We start from the raw sequence: 15,359 nt of genomic DNA, 5'->3' as shown, positions 1-15,359 counted from the left end.
CCTCCTTTCCCACCAGCTCCCTCTTTCTCCATTCCCTCAGTTCTCTCCCTCCTCCTCCTTCAACAGACTTGTTGCAGGTCTTTAAACATGTATGCATTTACTTGTTTGTCTCAGTGAAGGGCAAATTTGCCCAGTTCCTTAGTCTGTAGTGCCTAAGACCTTGTGTTCTGGAAATGTTTGTTGAATACATGAGTCAAGCAACAACTGAGTGGATGCTTAATTTTACTATAAAATAAATATCCCCAGCAATAGATGTATGTGGAAGATTAAGGTGGAATGAGTTAGAATATCTGAATGAAACCCCGCAGGTGACATACATTGGAGGTGCCAGGCACTTGCGGCTGGATGGTCTTGCCTAAGGCACTTATTGTCTCTGTACCTCAGTTTTTCTAACTGCAACATGGACGCTATAGTAGCTAACTGTTACTGTGCTAATTATATTGAAATAACATATAGATGGTAATTATTATGTAACTTCTCCAAAAGCAGAATAATTTCGATTAGTTCAAAGGGAAGGACATTTTGCTTGCTACTACCTGAGAAAGCTAATCAGCTACCCAAGAAACAATATGGTAAGTAACAAGCAAAGAAATATGTTAGATTATTGTTTTGAACTACCTCAACAGTAAACAAGAAACAAAACAAGCAACAACAGCAACAAACTCCCCACCTAACCCTCAACGTTCGGAGGATATGGATAAATAATATATTGTTTTTTCAATCATGTTTTATTTTTGGAAATATCTTAGCTATCATGACCCTGACTTCAAAACTCACATAGTCTCGGTACATATAACCATCGCTTCTACCAGTGCACCTGACAGAGCCTATACTGGTGCCTATCTATTCACTCAGACACAAAACTAATTTGAACGCTTATGAAGGATCCATTTTAATCTTAGTTAGGAGCTATTGGGATCACATCTTGGCTCCACTAATCAAGCAAATGAAACACACATATTAGCATATGAAAAATAGTAATATATACAATTCCTTACATTTAAAAAAAGAATTTTAAAATTTACAAAACTGTTAGTCCCAGCTTTCCTAGAAATCTGGTCTTTCAATTCCAGGAAAACAAAACACAAAGCCCTTCACAGTTTCAAAAAAAAAAAGAAAGAAAGAAAGAAAGAAAGAAAGGAAAGGAAGGAAGGAAGGAAGAAAGGAAGGAAGGAAGGAAGGAAGGGAGGGAGGGAGAGAAAGTAGACAAGAGGATCCCTGATTTTAATCTCTAAGGTCAAAGCCTTTCTTTCCCAGAAAACTGAATTCCTCCTTTCCTGTCAGTTTTAGATCTTGCTGAGCATTGCTGTTAGAGCGAAATAAAGCTGAGAGGGCAGGGGAAGAATTCCAGAAGCATTTCAGCATGCTAGATGAGGATTAGGGAAAAGAGGTCTGGGAGAAAAGGTCACAGTGCAAGAAGGTGCCCTCTGGCCTGGGGAGGGCCTGCATGTCCTGGGGGAGGGAGGTCCCCTCTCTCTTCCCTCAGCCTCTGCAGGTGCAGGAGCCACCTGCAGCCTGGTCACACACAAGGGGACCCTTGCCAGCTGTCCATCATCCAAACCACAGGCTCCTCCTCCCACTTCCAGACTCCAGGAACCACCTCCTCCTGCTTTGAATCTGATAAACTGGCCTCCAGTTTAGTTGATAGAATAAAAAGAGGTACAAAAATTGTCTTTCAAGTAAAAAGAAAAATCTAAAATTGCAAACAGGAAGGACTTCATTGGCTACAGGTAAAACACTGGTGTCTCCTTTTGTTTGGTTACCTTAACAAAATACTTTGTGCTTTTCTTCTTTTGAGCCCTCCCTCCCCTGCCCCTAGAGTAGTCCTCTTAGAATAAAAAAACAAGGCCTTAGATGTTTAGCACTGGAGTTGGGCCACAGCTGTTAAAAGTGCCTTGAGAGATAATATTGCTTTTCATTTTGGAGACTAACCCAGTTTAAGTGTGTGTGTGTGTGTGTGTGTGTGTGTGTGTGTGTGTGTGTGCTGCAGCTTGAACTCAGGGCTTGGGCATTGTCCTTTAGCTTTTTTACTCAAAGATAGTACTCTACTTCCACAGCTCTACTTCTGTTTGTTGTTGCTGTTTTGTTTTGTTTTTTGGGGGTTTTCTGTTTGTTTGTTTGTTTGTCTTTTCCTTTTGGTGATTAATGGGAGATGAGAGTCTCACGTTTTCCTGCCCAGGTTGACTTCGAACTGGGATCCTCTGATATCAGCTTCCTGAGTAGCTACCTGGATTACATTTTGGCTGCTAAGAAAATTTCTCCATGTGTTTCCAGAGAACAAAATAGATTTGTGAGTGTGGGAGGAATATATTAAGGTTTCCCCTTTTCTCTTAATGTGTGGTTGTTGCTTAATGAAAGAACATGGAACGTGGAACCAGAAGACAACAAGGCCATCCTAGCTCCATAACTTACTGAGTGTTGAAACCTGGGCAACTCTCACCTTTGATTTCCTTATCCATCCAAATGGTAATATCACATGAGGCCATAAATGTGAATGTGAAATACCTTTACAAATAGAGTTTTACATATGTTGCTATCAGTGCTATGTCCACTTACTAGAAAAATATGATAAAAAAAACTCCAAGAGAAATCCATTAGAACATTTTAACATGGAATTCTGAAAGCTTCCCTAATGAAATGACTTAATAGCTAAGCTTTTCTTTTCCTTTCCTTTCTTTCCTTTGTAACTGAAGAGTGAAAAGAATGTATAGAGAAAGGATTAAAGATAAAGGATGGAAGCTATTTTTCTTTATGAAGTTCTTTGTAAAGAAATCTTCATAAAGTGTTTCTTCATAAAATTCATGAGATCTGTAGTGTGATCCCCCCCCCAACTATTCTGCACCAGAGCTGTGCCCCAAGTCTTGCTAAAGTGCAAAAATCTGGAAAACAGAAACTTTAAAGCCAGCCGGTGAGAGTTTCCCTAAGTCTTCATCGTTAATGAGAAAAATACCCATAACTTGGTGAACTAAATTAATTAAATTTACATGACTGTCATTTATCCTGCAATGAGGTCCTTCCTCCATTACTGAGTGTAAAAATCGCCCTGGTCCTCTGGAATGATGGGGTAGCAGGTGGCGGCTGTCTGGTTTGAGGTCAAAGTCCTTCCTCTGCCAAATAAGAAGTGGGCCACCCTACGTCAGGCCCCAATTATTATTATTTTTTAATAAAATTGGATGGGCCCAGGCCTTGCCAGTCTCTGGGAACGGCGGGCCCAGGAGGTTAATTGGAGATGGCAGGGATGGCGGTGGGGAAGTTGGTTCAGCTGCTCCCCTCCGGGGCCCCACATCCGGCTGTCGCCAGTCCCTGGCTGTGGCTCTGCGCCCCCCGCCCCGCGGGCTCCCCGGGCCGCACAGGCTGGCGTCATCCTGCCAGACACAGCTTTCTAAGTTTGCCATGTGCGGTGACCCTGTGCTGACCCCGAGCCATGATACAAACTATGGGATTGTAATGAATCTCTAATTGCCCCCGGTACCTCGGTGGGTCGTCAGTCCTGGGCTCAGCTACGTTCTCGGCTGGTCACCCCGCATTCAGACTGCTGCCCAGTTACGCACCTCGACACCAGGACACCCCAGCCACCCAGCGTCCCTGAGCACCACCGGGCAGGCCTCCCTCCTTTCTTCCCTCCCTCCCTCCCTCCTTCAGGGGTCACAGGGGCATTTGCAGGCCAGTCGCTCTGCCTTGCGGGGGACCTTGTCCTGAACTCCGATTGGGTCCGCTTGAGCCAGAACCCCAGGGTGGGTTGTACGTGAGAATTCTCAAATCCCACATGTGATAGGGGAAGAACATGGTCACGTGTCCAGATTTAATTAAGAGACAAGCAAGCGGTTTTGATTTTCAGCGGAAAATGTATTTCACTCGTGGAGGGAAAAACCACTTCCTGAAAATGTCCCTAACGATAGCTTCTCACATGCTAGAAATTGTGCTACAGGCTGCAGTATGTCATTTCTACTCTTAATTAAAACAAAAATGCAGTCTGGCTACTTGCTCACACCTGTAATTCTAGAAACTCAGGAGACTGAGATCTGAAGACTCCTAGTTCAAAGCTAGCCAGGGCAGAAAAGCAACAAAAGGCCAGAAGTGGAGGTGTGGCTTAAGTGGTAGAGAGCCAGCTTTGGAGGACCCGATGTCAAGCCCTGGTATTGGCCATGCATGCATGCACTCACCCACGTGCACTCCCAAACAAACAAACAAACACTCAATGCAACCATAATAAAGCATAAGCATTGTTCAGACAAGGAAACTGAGGCTTGGAAGAATTAAGGAACGCATGTAGCTCATACAGCTGAAAGGTTGAAATTCACGGAACTCCAGACTTCTATCTCTTCCTGGATTTGGATTGACTGTCAGAGCCCCAATGAAGAATGATTCCTGGTTTTCAAAGTAACTCAGCCAATTCCCTTTTCTTAAAGATTAAATGACATGATGAACAGGTAAAGATTGACTTGAGAAAAAGTTGATAGAACATTAGAAATTGCTCCATTGTCTTCAGAACAAGTACTATCTAGATACCTTGCACAAACCTAAATACTCTCTTTAGTACTGAAATAGCTCCCTTTTGTGTGGCAGGTGCTGAGGACATAAAGATGAATTAAGGCAGCGCCCCCTTCAGGACGCTCACGGAGCTGTACTGCTCCTGCACTAGTTTCCATGTAGATCACTATTTCTAAATTGATTAACTTTTCAAATCAGATTACTAAATTTCTCTAGCTCTTCAGATCCAAGGTGTGTTGTAGCATGAATTGTGTCACACTGTTCACCTTGTGTGTGTGTGTAAAATGCTTATTGCTGTTGAGAATGGGCAATTTATCTCTAAGCATTGTGGAAAAATAAAACAAAAACTTGTCATATCCCTGCATGGTGTTCTCAAAAAGAAATGAATGAAAGATAGACAGAGGCCATGTAGTTGTGTTTCTGAATCCAGCCTGCTTCCCTGGCTTCAGGAGATGTTTTCAGACCAGAAGCTTCTTAAAGGTGTATTTATACCTTGAATTTGTGAGTAATTTGTACTTTCTTGTTTAATAAAGTCTGGTGCCTAACTCTACTCTTGAGACTTATAGCTTCTGTTTGCCACCTGAAACAGATAATAGAAAATGACTTGCTTCATAAGGAACAGTTTGATCATTAAAATCCATAATTGCTAAACCCAGAGTCTGTAAATCGTGCATCCCCACCTCATCTGTACACCAAGAGGCAGTTTTAACTAGAAAAGAATTTGGAGATTAACTAATGCCTTCATTTTTATGTATAGAGGAGTAAAGAGATATCAAATACATATTAAAAAAATCTGGCATGCAGGAGACAAATGGAATATAAATAGATTCTCTGTGGGTCTAGAAGTTTGCATTATCTCATGGTCAGAGGTATCTCCTGCTATGGTATATCCTAATGTCTTATTTCTACAAAGTAGGTGACAGTCTCCCTGTCTGTCTAAAACACAGTGACTTCCTAAGAATTTAACATTTTGGTCAAGTGAAAAATGATACTGAGCAGGTCTATACGGATTAAAGGTAGCATAGGTTCCTAAACCCTTTAATACACTGTATTTAGCAATTATGGCCACCACTTCCCATGTGTCTTTCATCCGGTGTATTTATTTATAGTGTATCATTCATTCTCACCAGGCAGAAAGTATTATAAAACCCACTCTACAAATAATGACAATAATAATAAAAGGAATGTGTACAAATCACATGTACTATAAATAAACTCAAATTCTATATACAGTTATATGTCACTTAACAATGCAATGTTCTGTGAAATGCATCATTACACCATTTTGTTGTATAAACATATTCAGGTGTGCTTACACAAACAAGTTGGTATAGGCTACAATGCACTGGGTTATTGTACAATCTATTATGCCTAGGCTAAAAACCTGTACTGTTTGGTAATGCAGGCAAATGAAGTTTATGTATCAAGATATAGAAAGGGTACAGTATGGCTCCCATGTGATAGGAATATTTCTGCTGCCTGATAATCTGTGGAACCACCAAGCTTATCTGGCCTCCATGTAGCAAAATGAGAAGAGAAGCCAATACTGGTAGCTTATGCCTGTGCTGTAATTCTAGCCACTCAGTGGGGTAGGATCTGAGGATTGAGGTTCTAAGCTAGCCCAGGCAGAAAACTACTCAGCGAAAAGCCAGAAATAGAGAAGTGGTTCAAGTGGTAGAGCACCGGCCTTGAGCATAAAAAGCCAAGCAAGATTGGAAGGCCCAGTATTAGCCCGAGTACTAAAACAAAACCCCAAAACATGAGAAGACCAGTCTCACTCCAAGTGTCCAAGTATAACAAATGGTTATGTCATTAAGGCTGATTTTACTTACTTACTCCACATCCTTAATCAAATCTCTCAACCTGCAGTGGTCTCAGCTTGGATCACTGCAGTTACTACCTCAGAAAAAGTACTGCTCTCCAATGCAAAAATACCAGACACCAGTGAGCCATCCAGTGTCCAATTCTAGATCGGACTCATGGGAATCAAGAGTGGGCAGCAGGTAGCAGATCTTCCTTACCGATGATGATGCCATTCTATGTGTCCTTTCCTTAAAGCTGACCTTCAAGAAGAACCTGTAGAAATTGCACCGTGGGTTAAAAGACATCAGCTGCTCCACCTTCAGTCCACCTAGCACTGACTGACACGGAGATGAAGGAAAGGACCATGTACCTCCCTACAACTCTGCCGTAGGATGAGCACAGCTGCCTGGGCCAAGAATCAGATATTGCCTAGAACAGGGCAATAGTCAGCAGCCAGCTAATAGATTCCATGAGTTGTTTTCACTAGTCACATGGTTGAGGGTAAATTTTGTGAGGCTTCTGTGGCTTTCTCATGCTTTTCCCTGGACCTTGCAGTTATCTTTAAGTCATATTTAAATGAAAAGCTTATGCTCAGTATGTAAAGAAGGTTTATTTGAAGTAGTGAGAATAGCAGTGAAATTTTGTATAATATTTGCATGCCTAAAAGCTTTCCCAGCTCCTAGTAGCCTGTTTAAACTCTGGCTGTAGAGGCAGACAGCCTAGGTTAAATCCTAGCTACTTCCAAGCAGCCAGATGTGGCTGTATTTCTGACCTCTTGGCGCACCTTAGCTTCTATAAGGTGAGGTGATGGTTATTCCTCTCACAGAGTCTCTTGGAGGACTAAGTGAGCGGACCCACGTAAAACACTTGGAAATATGTGTGGAACACAGCGCAGTACTTGTTCATATTGATGGTTTCTGTGCTTTGTTTTGGGTTTCTAAACCCTTCAATACTGCTAGTATAATGTAGAGCAAGGATTATGCATAAAAAAAAAATGAGACCATATGCTAGCTACTCAGGAGGCTGAGATCTGAGGACAATGGTTGGAAGCCAGTCCTGGCATGTAAGTCTGTGAGAATCTTATCTCCAATTAACCAGTAAAAAGCCAGAAGGGGAGCTGTGACTCCAACGCTGAAGCATCAGCCTTGACCAAAAACAAAGCCAAATGAAAGCTTGAAGCCCTGAGTTCAAGTCACAGTATTCTATCTACACACACACACACACACACACACACACACACACACGGAAACAAAACATTTCTCTTTGAGTATTTACTATTTATAACCATCCTGCTGCCTCTCACTTTCTGGTGTGCATCTTGAGTGGGAAGATGGAATCCTGAGTGCCTGACAGATGTCTTTGCTCTGGGAATCCTCCGGTGAACTCCATGTTTAGGAGTTGGGACGTCAGCTGCCATTCACCCTAGCGAGGTCTCAAAAGAAGCCTGTGTTGCAAAAATGAGAAGGAATTACTCCTGGAATTTCCCCTGCCATTTGACATTTGCTGAGGATTTTGTAATTTCCTGATTATCCTTTGCTCTCCTGTAGGGACTGAAAGCAAATTCCACTAAACAAACAGAGTAAGGCAGAGTCAAGGATGAGGATAGAGCTCCAAGGGTCTCCCTACCCCCCATACGTTCTTTCCCCCTCAAATCCCTCCCTATGACTGAAAAAAAAGTAATAGTTCATTTAATCTTTGAAAGACTGAAATATGCACAACAACAATAATAATGATCATCATTATTTATGAGAGCTGACAAGGCACTAGACACTGAGGGTTTCAGGCAACTTCACAATAACCATATGGAAATATGCTCGTTCCCTCTGCTTTATTGATGAGGATACTAAGGCATAGAAATACTAAATATTTTGCTCAAGTTGTATGGCTGTTGAGCAATAGAGAACTCGGCTTCTAGCACTCTGGGTCTATGCTCTTTATGTCACGATGGTGTTTAAAGTGATTCTGCCTGAGGCAAAACCTGAAGACCTTCCTATACCCTCTTTGTATGAGAAAGGAATGAAGACATATACAATAGACAACAATACAAGGAGCCTCAAGAATAAGGGCCCTTCTGATACACTCTCCATTTATCACCTTTGTGTATTTATTAGTATTTGGGCTCTCCCTTAGAAAATCAGGACCTTGGATTTTTCCAGCACACTCAAAAGGATTCCATTTCTCAGGAGTTAAAGAAAGTTTAAAAAGACTGACCAGGAAACAAGCTCTGGAGGGAAAATAAATCAGGAAAGAAAATAGAGTGCAGACTGAGTGCATGGGGAGTGCTGTCTGAGGGGCTGGCAAACTAAGCAAATGTGAGACTAATGCTGGGGGGGAGGGGGAGGAAAAAGCAGGAGCAAGGGCCAGGGGGTAGGCATAGGCCTGACATGAAAGCAGGTGGGAGACCAATCTAATTGGTTGTTCATGGGCAGGAGACAAGAGAATGATAGGATGAGGCGGGAGAGGCCATTAGAGGCCAGGTCACATATAAGTCCCAAGGCCTTCTTAAGGCCATGACAAGGAATTCACAATTTTATTCTAAAGTGAGGTTAAATTCTTGAAGGGTTTGGGGCAGGGGAATAACATAGGCAGACAGTTAATGTGATCACCAGAGTTGTAAAGTAAAATATTCAAGGGAAAAAAAATGAATCTTGATCTTCTCACACCGTGCAAAATTAACAACAACAGAAACAACAATAACTTAAGACTTGAATTTCAATGCAAAGGTCAAAGTGATCAATCCAAGAGAAAGATCCTGATAATCTTGGGGCAGGCAAACGTTTCTTAGAACACAAAAAAGTACTAACTCAAGAAACAATGTATTAAGTCCAGCACCCAAACCTAAAGCCAGTGTGTATCAAAAGGTATAATTAAAAGCTTGGTGCCTGTGGCTCATGCCTTATAACCCTAGCTACTCAGGAGGCAGAGATCTGAGGATCCAAGTTCAAGGCCAGCCTGGGCAGGAAAGACCATGAGACAATTCTCTCCAATTAACCATGCAAAAGCCAGAAGTAGAGCAGTCATTTGAGTGGTTGAATGCAATCTTTGAGCAAAAAATAAATTAAAAACCTCAGACATAGTGCCTGGTTCCTGAATTTGTCCCTAGTAGTAGCACAAAAGATTAATTAAAATGAAATGAAGTAAAATACTGAAGTAGTGCCAAATGCAGGGCAAAGGGTACAGTCATTGTGACATTGCGATGTGCGTGCCTGGTGCATTCATTTTAGTACACAACTGGACAACTGGACATCAATTACAGAAATACTCTGTCTTCTGCCCCAGCTATTCCATACATAAAGAAAAAAAAATAACCTCAAGTGTGACAGCTCGAGGCGTGTGTGTGTGTGTGTGCGTGTGTGTGTGTGTGTGTGTGTGTGTGTGTGTGTGTTGATGTCTAGGAAATTGTCTCAGCCCTGGGATGGATAAAGGACCTGGAGACAGACATTGGTCATATCTGCTCATGCTTCAGCTCTGAATGAATGCCCAATGAGTAGTCTGAAGGAGAGGTAAACACTGTTGCTGAAGGCATCATAAGATTAGCCTTAGATTTGATAGATGTCTCAAGTTAGTTCTGCCTGACTTGTTTAAACATCCAGTTCATATAAAATTTCTCTCTGACTGTTCATCAAAAAATTTTGTTTCTTATCTGAATCTATCTGCAACAAGGTAATAGACTCATTATCTAGGTTTTAGCTTTTTTTTTTTTTTCTTTTTAGTTAAAAAATGTTGCCAGGTATGGTGGCTCACATCTGTACATTTTGCTAATTCAAGAGAGGACCACGGTTTGAGGCTCACTAATGGGGCTCCGTTTCCATGTGTAAGTTAAAAAAGTGGCAAAAGGCTGTGACCACAGCTAGGCAGAAGGCATTGGTGGGAGGATTACAGGTGGAGGATGTCCCAAGACAAAAGCTTGAGCTAGGCGCAGTAGTCCTAGCTACTCAGGTTCAAAGCCAGCCTGGGCTGGAAAGTCTGTGAGACTCTTATCCAATTAATCACCAGAAAACCAGAAGTGGTACTGTGGCTCAAATAGGAAGAGTGCTAGCTAGCCTTGAGCAAATGAGTTTAGGGACTGTGCCCAGGCGGTGAGTTCAAGCCCCATGACCAAAACAAAAAAACACCTTAAAACTCTGACAAAATAACTAGGGGGAAAAATTGAGGTACGTTAATTGTATGTCTTTGTGGAGTATGGCTTTATATTTCAGTACACTCATAAAACATGGAATGTGGTGAACTTGATGATTGGAAAATGCCTCAAACCTTTATCATTTCGTAGTGTTAAGAGCATTCAACATTCTCCTCAACTATTTTGAAACATACAATCAATTAGTATCACTCACAGCTCCTTATTATACCATAAAACATTATTAAGTTCTTCTACCTTCCAGCTATACCCCTACACCCACTAACTATCCTCTCTCCCCACTCCTCGCCCTTCCTAGCTGCATTTGGCTTTCTGTTTCTGGCTTACTTTACCAAGCGTAATGGCCACAAGGCTCATCGGGGTTACCACAAATGACAGCATTGTATTCCTTTTTATGGCTGAATAAATAGTAGTCCACTGTGTACATACTCCACATTCTCTTTATCCATTCATCAATTGATGGACACCTACCTAGATTCCATATCTTGAACATCTGAGTAGTGCTGTGATAAATATGAGAGTACAGATGTCTCTTTGACACATCAGTTTGATTTCTTTTCAATTTATATCTTATGGAACAATTGCTAGATCATGTGTCTAGTTTCTATTTCTAGTTCCAGGTGCCTTGTGGAGCTACATATTATTGGCTATATTAAGTTATAGTCCCATTCACGGCGTAGGAGGGCTTGTCTTTCTCTGCATCTTTGCCTGCATTTGTTGTGACTTTTTAAAATACTAATTCTAACAGGAGTGAAGTGATATATGCCCTTGTTGTTTTGATTTTTATTTCCCTTATAATTAGTGGTACTGAACACTTTTTCATATACTTCTTAGCCATATCTATGTGACTAATATCCCAAGATTCCTTTGAGAAATGTCTGGATTATCTGTCTATCTGTGTGTGTGTGCATGCACGTGTGCACACATACGTGTGTGTGTGTATGTGCTCTGATACTGGGATTGAATTCAGAGCCACGTGTTCTCACTTGGATTTTTCACCCAAGGCTAATGCTCTACCACTTGAGCCATAATCCACTTTTGACTTTTTGCTAGTTAATTGGAGATGAGAATCTCTTGGATTTGTTTGCCTGCATTGGTTTTGAACAGTGATTCTCAGATTTCAGCCTCTTGAATAGCTAGGATTACAGGCATGAGACACTAGTACCTGGCATTTGTCCATCTTTAATCAGATTGCTTATTTTTGCCTTTTGTTTTTCAATTTTTGAGTGTTTGAGATCCTATGTATTTTTGATACTAGTCCCTTGTCAGATCAATAGATTGCAAATATTTTCCCTCTGGGATGTCTCTTCACTCTGTTGATTAGCTTATGCTCTACTGAATAGAGTTAGTTAAAATCTCATTTGTCTATGCCTGGCTTTTGGAATTTTATCTCAAAGATTTTTACCCAAACCAATGATCTAAAGTGTTTTCCCTCAGTTTCAGGTTCAGGTCTTGACTTTAAATCTTTGCACAAGATTTAATCCAGGTCCCAATTCCTCATTACATACAAAAGTCAACTCAAAATTAATCACACTTAAATGTTTTGACTATTTCTAATCTGCAAGGTTAATTCCTAGATCTGTCAGTGATTTGATTTCTCTGTACTTGGCCACACGAAAAGAACTTTATGCCAACTTGAATGATCTGGTCATATTTCTTGTTGAGTTTCTAAAATAGGCACATTGATCTATATGACTGTTACCTTCACAGTAGCATAAGTTCGTCAAAGACTGATAATATCCAGAACCAACAATAAACATAAATTCTGGATCTTCAGTAGCCCAGATCAAACTGTTCTGGTCTTCAGTTGATGTTGCTCTTTCAGTTCCCGTTTTCCAAATCATATCATTGGTTCCTGCTCTGATTTATCCACATTCAATGCCTAACAGACATGAAATGTTACAAGCAAAACAACACCTAGCAGACATGAAATGTTACAAGCAAAAGCTAAAATGCATGAGGTCATGTCTGAAACAACACAAGTTTCAAGAAGCCAACTAGTTCTATTTACAAAACTTGATATGAGAAACTGCCAAACAATATAAGCTATCTCTGTGTGTGTGTATATACACACACAGACATATATCCAGCTATCTATATACTATATATAGACCAGCTATGTACTTACTATATATACATGTATTTGCATATATATAGCATTTTAAAGCAGTTTAATGATATAGTTGTGATCTTATATAAAAAGTTTAAAACCTAGCAACCACAAGCACATCCTGTACAAGCCTGACTGACTAGCAGACAATACAGTTTTTTGTAGAGATGATTTTGCCATGAGATGTAACATCAGTACAGTTACAAACTCCTTAGGACTTCAATATGAGCATGTTTCTCTACAATTGTACCTTCCTTTTCTTGGTTGAACTTTTTAATTTTTTTATCTGACTTTTTTAACTTGTCAACAAACAATGCCTATCCCATTGGTTCTCCTGGTCCATTAATTTTGCTTGACTTTCTTTGAACATTTGAACAATATGCTTCTCACTTTATTGTAATGTAAATCAATTTTTAAAAAAAAAATGGTTGTCAACAATCTCTGTGAGGCACTACAGCTTGGTAGTGGGTTTCAGTTGAAATGTAATTTTGTCACTGAGTCAGTCCCAGAGAATACCATTATGATCACAACCAGCCATTCCACAGGGCAATCACAAATAGGGGAAAAGAGCCTTTTCTTGACAATGGATTGCAAACGGCTTGACCCCTGTGACCTTGGGAAGTACTGGAATGTCACAGGCAGAAGTTTCTTGGTGGCTCCTTTACATATTCTTCCTCTCCCTACACTGACCCCCCCTCCCATCCAAGTCATTATTCTTCACTCTTCTCGAATCTTCCTTCTTCTCATAAGGAATGAGGGTTTACACAGGGTTTGGCTACAAGCCAAAAGGACAAACTAAATGGTGGAAGAAAGCTATCATTTTGAAGTGCTGGGGAAAAGAATGCAAAATCAAAGGCAGAAGCTTTGGTGATTGATGGAAGGGTACACAGTGAGGGAAAATTGATCAGTGCCTTCCGTTGATGCACTGAGTAGGGCCATTACTAGGCCAAATAAAAATGAAAAAAAAATAACATTGGCCCTCAGACATCAGTTGCACATTCACATGTGCACGCGTGCACGTATGCACACACACATGCAGTTAGATTATATAAGAGAAAAGTCTTACACAGTAAGGAAAAAACAAAGGAGAATTCCAGAAGACAAAAGGCCTGAAAAAGTCAAAAACCCCATATGAAGAAAACTGTAAAACACACTGAAGACCAAAAAAAAGTAAAAAATAAAAACTCCTCCTGAACAAATGGAAGATATACTACTTTCTGGGATTGTAGCTCAGTATTATAAGATGTCAGTTTTCTCTTGGTCTAATGTTTACATGTAATATGATCTTAATAAAAATACAACCAGGCCTCTTCAATAGTTAAAGAAAGATGACTCTGAATTTTATTTAAAAGCACAATGGCCCAGATACTCTGGTAAAGAAGAGCACTGGGTTAGGGGATGGCAGGTATAGGTGGTAGTCTTACTTTACTGAATATTCAAAACCAGCTAAAATTTCTGAAAATAAAACATGATGTGAATAAGCAGATTGACCAATAGAACAGGAAAGAAAATCCAGAAATAGATGCCTTTGGAAATATAGATGAAAATTACAGCATTTATCACATCAACAGGAAAAGGATATACTTTCTTTTTTTTAATAACTGTATTTTAAAGTATAATTTTGTTGTTACTGTTAAGGTGTTGTACAGAGGGGCTGCCATGTCATAAGTCAGGTAATGAGTACAATTCTTTTTGGACAATGTCACTCCTTTCTTTGCTTTTCCCACCTTCCTCCTTCCCTCCCTGACCACAAGTTGCATAGTTCATTTTTTGCATGGTATCTACTCACTACCACGACTACATCTGTTCCTTGTTTTTCCCTCCAATCTCTGGCCCCTTAAAAGAAGACAAATAAAAACCCCAAAGCAAAAACTAATACCACCACCACCAAAATCGTGTGTGTGTCTGTCTGTGTGTGTGTGTGTGTGTGTGTGTGTGTGTGTGTGTGTGTGTTGATATGAGGGATTTTAGTGGTTAATTGGATATAAGAATCTCATGGACTTCCCTGCCTGGGCTGGCTTTGAACTGTGATCCTCAGATCATAGCCTCTTGAAGAGCTAGGATACTAGGATTACAGGCATGAGCCTCTGCCACCCAGCTCAGGCTTCACATTTTTGCCTAGCTTGTTCACCCAAGGTGGAAGCTCTGCTACTTGAGCCATGCCTCTACTTCTGGGTTTTGTTTTGTTTTTTCTGGTTAATTGGAGATCAGAGTCTCTCAGATTTGTTTCCCTTGGCTTGTTTTGAACCTTGATCTTCATATCTCAGCCTCCTGAGTAGCTAGGATTACAGGCATGAGCCACTGGCATCCAGCTAAGATACACCTTCCAATAAAAGTATTGGGCTAAATAGACGACCACAGGAATAATATAATTTATCCATTCATCATTTCATATACAGAATGTAGCAGAGTTGAATATTAAAATCTATAGAAGCCATACAAGTCCTAGAGAAAAGCCTAGGAAGGCATGGGATCCATAATCCAAAACAAAAAAGAGGAAAGTGGTACATTCAATAACACACAGAAATTGAGTAGCCAAAATAGCCACCATAACAGAGTAATCAATTAGGCAGCAAACTGAATATAATAGTTGCAATTTATAACTCAAAGATTTAATAACAGTATATCAAATGCCAAAAGGTTGGTAAGTCAAAGGCACCAAATCATTCTGAAAACTAAACTAGGGACAGCAGACAATGCTTCTGTCACAAATACAAGTGGCCCTTAGTTATAAAACAAAACAAACAAAACAACCAACCACCTCCATGAGAGAATTTCTAATTCAATCTACTCTGAGATGGTGGACAACATAATCTG

This window comes from Perognathus longimembris, chromosome 5 (genome assembly GCF_023159225.1).
Source record: "Perognathus longimembris pacificus isolate PPM17 chromosome 5, ASM2315922v1, whole genome shotgun sequence".
Lineage (NCBI taxonomy): Eukaryota > Metazoa > Chordata > Mammalia > Rodentia > Heteromyidae > Perognathus > Perognathus longimembris.
Note: the sequence above shows the minus strand (reverse complement) of the source record.